General features: G+C 36.5%; 1 protein-coding gene across 1 annotated transcript in view; it reads right to left on the bottom strand.

Annotated features, from left to right (window-relative positions):
* Positions 1-7131, bottom strand: part of LOC121296005 (sphingomyelin phosphodiesterase 3-like) — a 37603-nt gene extending 30472 nt beyond the window's left edge. Inside the window, exon 1 of the mRNA XM_041221128.1 lies at positions 7005-7131. The gene's annotated coding sequence lies outside the window, so the exon portion shown is untranslated. The remainder of the gene's footprint in view (positions 1-7004) is intronic.
* Between the last annotated feature and the right edge of the window lie 112 nt (positions 7132-7243).

Consider the following 7243-nt stretch of genomic DNA (forward strand, 5'->3'; position numbering starts at 1 on the left):
GACACCTGCTATCAAGACACGAAATAAGCTAAACAAAAACCATAGATTTTGCACACAAAGTGATAGAAAGAGGACAGAGACAACTGCAATTAAAGCACATTCATGTATTCTTTGTTTCTTTAAACAAAAAGCGCTAAAATTGCCTGCCCCTTAAAATTCATGATCAATTGAAAGGGATGCAAACACAAAAAGATTAGATTAATGCTTACGTAAGAATTTGTAATATCTTGTATGTAAAGTTGCTAGGAGGGTGTTGCCGTGGTAACAGCCACCTGCAAGCATGCAACAGGAAGTGCTGTGGCACCAGTGAGGAAAGGGGATTGATTAAACTATAAGTGAGATTGCCACGGTTTTGTAACAGTTCTCTGACAGGCTGTGTCCCTACTTCATCACAGACAGTTAATCTGTCATGCAATGACGGAAACACATCACTAATATTTACAGGGCTTAACAAACCCAGCATGGGTGAATCTGAGGCCTAGCCAATAATTTACAACGTGTGTGTGTGTGTGTGTGTGTGTGTGTGTGTGTGTGTGTGTGTGTGTGTGTGTGTGTGTCTATTATTGTGTTTGCAGCTTTGCATGTGAATCTGTACAACAAAACTACATAGCTAACATTAGAAGTATCTTTTCCCAAGATGTGAGCTCTGGGGTAAAACACGTAAAACAGACAAATGAAGTGGAAATATTTCTCACTGTTAATTTGGCTTTACAGATAATTGTATCAAGCAAAATTACACATTCCTCATCCATGCATTTCTGATAAAGTTCATCCATAACAATAACAAACTCACTAGAGGCTTATGTAGTAATATTAAAAGCACCTTCTACAATTCTATAATGATTCAATTGAAGAAAGAGGTTTGCAATTGTGACGCTTGTCATAGACTTTTTATAACGTTTCGGATAATGTTTTAGACACAATTACATGTTTGCTGTACTGCCATGTTACCCAGCGCAGATCTTGAGATCTGGGTTTTATTAATGTATCTTGGCCCTGTTTGTCAAGCCTTACCTTAAGAGATTACATTTAAAGGCGGCACCTAGACTACCCTTTATTGCTTCTTAACAACTGTCCACCACACTGCATTTAATTTATCAAAACAGTTTTTTAAAAAGTCTTAAATAATTTATGAGTTAAATCTTTTCTAGAACGTGTTCAAACATTATTGTAGCAACTAGAAAGCTTAAAAAGCACGAAGATTTACAAAAGGTGTTATACTCTTAATCAGGGTTTCCCAATCCTGGTCCTGGGGGGACCCCTGTGTGCTGGTTTTCATTCCAAATTAGTTCTTAATTACTTAATTAAAACCTTAATTGAACTAATGTGCTTAATTAAACTTTTTTAATTGTTCTCTGCTCCTAAAAAGTTGCTGGTTCCAAGTTACTTATAAAATTGTACGGTGAACTTGAAATCTCCAACTGTTTAAAAGCTGAAAACAATTAAAAAGGTTGCATTAAGCTAATGAATAGTTCAATTAAGGGATCAATTAAGTAATTGAGAACTCAGTGGGAATGAAAACCAGCAGACACTGTCATGTTTTTACACAATTAATTTACTGTTTTTATTCAGTATTACATTTTATCAATTAGGATGCAAACACAAGAACAATTGTTTAAAAACAGAATTCGTTGAGAAACTGTAAACACTATATACAAATAAAATAAATATGTTTACAACAAAAGCAACATTTGAAAGAAGCTGTGATTCTAGAGAATATATACAGTAGTAGCTCTGGCAGGAATGTAAATGTACCACCCAAACATCCCAAATTCTAACTCTGTCAAAGATACATATAGTAACATGCTTCCTGTCTAAACACAAGGACCACAATGGTTTAATTTGAAAGTATTTGTTCCATAAATTAGCTATATCACAACCCCCAAACCTACCAGGTTGATATTCTAGAAACTTCTGAATTCTCATTCACTGCACCACCAAAATGATATAAAATCAAACCAGCATGCTACTAATTATATTGCTACCCTGTAGCCTACTCTGGAAATATTAGGTTTTAGGCAAGATCAGTCCAGCCCTGTCATTACATTTCAGTTTTAAATACAGAGCCCTTCAGTCTCCATGGGTCTGGCAGTAAATTAGAGACCTCCCTAGTCCAATACATAATTACACTATATACTCTATAATTTCATCTCCACAGTCTAAAAATATCAAATAATATATTTCCATTTATATATTATTTATAGTTATACAGATTTTTTTTTTTTTTTTGGTCTTTTCAGTTCAAAGAGCAACCTTGGTGGGCTGCATGCCAGATAACAGCACAGATCTCAATCCAAGGAATCAACAATTTGACCATAACATACAGTACAGTACTATAGTAAAAATACAATTCCATAACAAATTGTTCCTCAAAATTGTCTCCCAAGATATATTCTCAATAGCTCAGCCAATCAGGTGTCAGTACTGTAAATGTACGTTACTACGAATACATTTAAAGTACGTGAATTAACTGCAATTTGTAATCAAATTTGGTCTTCATTACCCAAAACCACTCAAAACGTACTTCAAAACAGGCCTCTCTAATACATTTAAAAGGTTGTGCTAGGTTTAATCTCAATTTGTGGAGTGGTTCTCATACAATATTTGTGTTATATACATATGCATGTCTAAAAATATTTTCACAAATATTTTTTTCCTAGCTTTTCTCACTAATAACTGGCCACCAGAGGGTGATCAAAGTTATTTTTCAAACAGGCTGAAATGATTCACAGAGGTTGGTTTTAACCCACATCCTATCCCCTGTGCCTCCCAGCCTTCTCTCCCTGACTTGTGACTGGCAGTTTTCTCCTCTTCCTCTACAGTTACACTAAAAGGGGAGCCCATGGTCCCAATCAATATCTTTTAATCTGCTGATAAACGCACAGTGCTGGCTAATTTGAAAGCTGCAGTAAATAGCAAGCTGTATTGGATATAAAGCACTCTCTAACGCATTGACAGCAGGGCCCAGAGCCCCCCTAGTCTGTGTAATTACACAGCGTATGGGAGATGGTTCAATTACAAGACCAGGTATACCTGCTGTCGATGACACACTTTGGAAAATACTTCAATACTATGCTTTGGACTGTGGTAATATGAGAACAGACAAGATTGTCAGCTTGTCGGTTCAAAGGATTAGCAAAACACTTTCTCCCCGGGAGGTCTTCATTAACACTAAGAAAGATGAGAGCACTGGTGTATATTACAAATCTGAACCAAGGCCAATAGCCCGGGTTAAAGCTGAGACCTATTTATTATTATGGTGGGTTTCATAGACCCGGATTAGTACACATCTTGGACCACTTTACCTAGATCAGCGTATGCGGAACCAGGCATTAGAGTTCAATGTATATGTTTTAAATGAATCTCTTATATTTGATTTTTCCCTTTGATAAAGTTCAGTTTATTCCAGTTTAAATTCCCCCAGGTAGATTTTTAAAAATGATTACCACAGAACTCAGTTAGCTCCAGTATTCTTACTGTAACTCTGATCTGACTCAGAAACACTGTTCACTTGGAAGATATTAAGCAGGTTTAAGAAGAGTTCAAACAGAGCAAGCTGTATGTATAACACATATGTTAACAGTAGAAAAAAGTCATTTTACATTCAATACAGTACCTCTCCAGTAAAAAAAAATTAAAAAAATCACAACAGGTAAATGCAAACAACATAAAAATGTGATTTAGAATAAAAATTAATGCAAAAATCTAGATGTTCAAATGATTCTATACTTAGGGGCTTCAGTTTTTTGGTTTTTATTAATTACATTTTTCGGTGCTTATTTTTTGGTATTTTTTTTCGGGGCTTTCAATTTTTATATACTGTATGAAATTATTTTTTTCGGTTACTTTCCAAAATGCTTGGCCATTTTTTTCTATCACAATATGTATAGTAACTCAACAGTACTTGCACACTTAAGTTGTACCTTCTCACCTTGTGGTCACAGGCATATTTTTCTGAGTTTTTTCGGTGTCTAGGAATTTTTTTACATTTCGCAACAACTTGCAATTTTGTTTTAAATCCTCCCTATTTAACTGTAACATAGATTTAAATCCCACAAACAAGTCTCCGTTCCTAATTGTAATCTTGTTTTAAATTTCACAAGCAGAGTCTCCAATAGATATGTAGGAATTTGCCGCCACTCAATAGTTGGGAGACACATTTGGAAGTTGAGTGGACATAAGAGGCATTGTTGTGACCTTTGTTCGTGAGATAAGATGATGTTAAAAACTTTATAACCAGGAATGCAGACAAGCTCTTGTGAATAGTGATTAAGATGCTCTCTTGTGGTGTGTGCTTGTGATGTGTGCTTGCTGTGTGCCTGCCGGTCTGCCACTGTTACATTGGTGCAGTGACTCACAGTCTAAAAGACAGGCAATGCTCTGACATACCCTAACAGGCAATGCTCTGACATACCCCCCCACCCCCCCACCCCCCACAAATGCAGACAAGCCTGGCTCTTCTAAACAGTGGTTAAGGCGTTTGCTTGCGGAGATCACTGGCTGATGGTTTGCACCACTGTTACACAGAAACACTTTTTCACACAGAAAGTGGATAGTGTACAGAATAGGTTGCCAAGCCATGATGTTGCTGTAAATATTTCATGGGTTGTTCAGCAGTTCCTTTTAGGAAATGGACACGCACTAATGGACCAAATGCTCTTATAATATTAATCTGTTTGCTGTGTGCCTGTTTGTAAACTACAGTGCTGGGGTTAGAATCCTGTCACCTCCAATGGGATAGATATTTTTTAAATTGAAGGGGCTGCCCACCCAGGAGCTAAGAAAAAGGGCAGTATAAACTAGCTACTGCTTTAGTTGTCTAATTCAAGTCTTATTTTTCCACTCTTGGTTAATCTTTTTTAAACACTGATTGTATTGCTAGGTGCCTGAAGTATTTATGACTGTGTTGGTGTGATATGTAAACTTGTTACATGTCTCACTGTAATAGGTATAGGTAATTACATCTTTATGTTACCATATGCAGTACACTAAACTTACACAATAGTGACCACAGAGCCATACACCAGCGTTGTTCTACACTTACGTATTATCTTACTCACAATTGAAGCCGTTATTAAAAGTTAGGCCTAGAATTCAAATTCCAAAAATCATCTGAGCAGAAGTTATGGTGAACCTATCTGCTCAGTATTTAAAAGCAGTCAGTGACGCCCAGTAAGTACCCCGGTTAAAAATATTGACTGGTACTGATTTGGGTAATGATTCCATGCTGAAAAATCCATACACTTTATGCATAGAATTTTCCATTAGTAATGTATTACTTATCAATGAAGTTAACATTACGGGATAAACATTATGCACTCCAAGTATGGTGCCAGATCCAAAATAGGATGAAAGCGGCAGTTTAACAGCACTGAGTCAAATTAGAATAATCTAATGTAATAAGATGCTTCCAGTTTAAACAGGAAATATACTGAGAATAACAAAGCACTGCTTATTATGACATTCTTAATCTGACCGTTTTAAAACACGACCTGCTGCAAGCACCGTTGCCATTGCCGATAGAGGGGTTGCTTAAGTTATGTGATCGTTTCACACCCCTCATGGAACCTTTCTGTGACCCGAGGACGCTCCCACCGCACTTTAAGAAATCCTGCAGTAGAGTTCAAACAGATGAAACAGGTGGAAACACGTTTTAAGGTATATTATATATTTCCCCTGCGTAATGGTTGTGTAATACAATAGTAGCCAACAAACAATTGAGCCCAGATTGACATATGCTTCATGCTGTGACCAGGATTCCAAACGGGTTAAAATTAAGCGAAGACATGTAATGAGAATATACACGAGTAAAAGACTAAGGAGGGCCCACAAGTCGAGGAGAAACGCCCAAATCGAACTGAGAAAGACAATGCAACTACATTTTCTAGGAGCTGTGAGTGCACGCCTCGCGTCGAGTTCCCAGTAACCCATCCCAGCTTGCAACTATCAGATATTGATCCATAAAAAGCACAACATTGCTATCGAGTGACTGGTAGTGTGAATTTTATTTATTACTCGTTACAGTGATTCACGGATATTTCGTAGCATGAAGCAGTTTTGTATCGTGCACATTTGTAGCAGCAGCATCCTAAAAACAAGTAAAAAAGGACTAAATTGAAATTGTAACGCGAAGAATCACTGGGTTGTTTTCTCAAATATATTAGCTTTTTTATTACTACTACTACTACTACTAATAATAATAATAATAATAATAATAATAATAATAATAATAATAACAACAACAACAACAACAACAACAACAACAACAACAACAACAACAACAACAACAACAATAATAATAATAATAATAATAATAATAATAATAATAATAATAATAATAATAATAATTGGCATGCAATGCAACAGACGCGATGAAATGAATGGAGAGTATTTCCTTGCCACACCGAGAACAAAATACAGGGCACAATGGGAAATGTACCCAAGACCCAAGAGCACACACACAATACTGTTAGTCGAAAATTATATTTAACATTAATCAGACAGCATTAGTACGCACTATATTTGGGGTGGAAAAATGCCACGTAACACCAGTATATCTAACTAAAATACAAAGCATTGTTAATGTTAGCTGCATTCATACAGTACCCCGATAGGGCAGCTGTAGTCTGGATGCAACGCTGGTATCTCAGCATTAAGAAATGCTGACTCCCAACAATAATATGCAATACTTTATGGCACCACGCAAATTCATGGACTCACAATGCATACAATTATTAATGCTAATAGTATGCAAGATTATAAAATGACACGTAACAAAAGCTTAACGAGACCATTATCTGTCGTCTGTTGGGGGAAAAATAAAGGTAACAATAAATAACCCATTTTGCTTCTGACGGTTGCATAGATATGCTACGCTGAGACAACATATAAATCAGCTCGTTGTTCATGTGGTGTTATCTGGTCTCCTAGTCTAACGCCGCTTTTTTTTTTTTTTTTTTTTTTTTTTTTTTTTTTTTTTTTTAAAGAACAAAAAATGTATTTACCTTGTTTGAAAGCCTGTTGGAGTTTGTGAAGTTTTGAGTTTGTCTGTCCTGTTAAGTTGCTTTTTGTTTTACAAAACCTACCAGTACATCCCTCTTCTGTGCAGTAGAAGACGAGCCTCTAGACGGTCTCCGGGTTTCCTCTCAATAAGCTATCCAGCACCACCGGTTTTGAACAGCTCCATTGACGTCAGACGAGCCCCAGCCAAGGTACAACGCCTACGCTATTTGATCTACTAAAC

The sequence above is a fragment of the Polyodon spathula genome, chromosome 21 (genome assembly GCF_017654505.1).
Source record: "Polyodon spathula isolate WHYD16114869_AA chromosome 21, ASM1765450v1, whole genome shotgun sequence".
NCBI lineage: Eukaryota > Metazoa > Chordata > Actinopteri > Acipenseriformes > Polyodontidae > Polyodon > Polyodon spathula.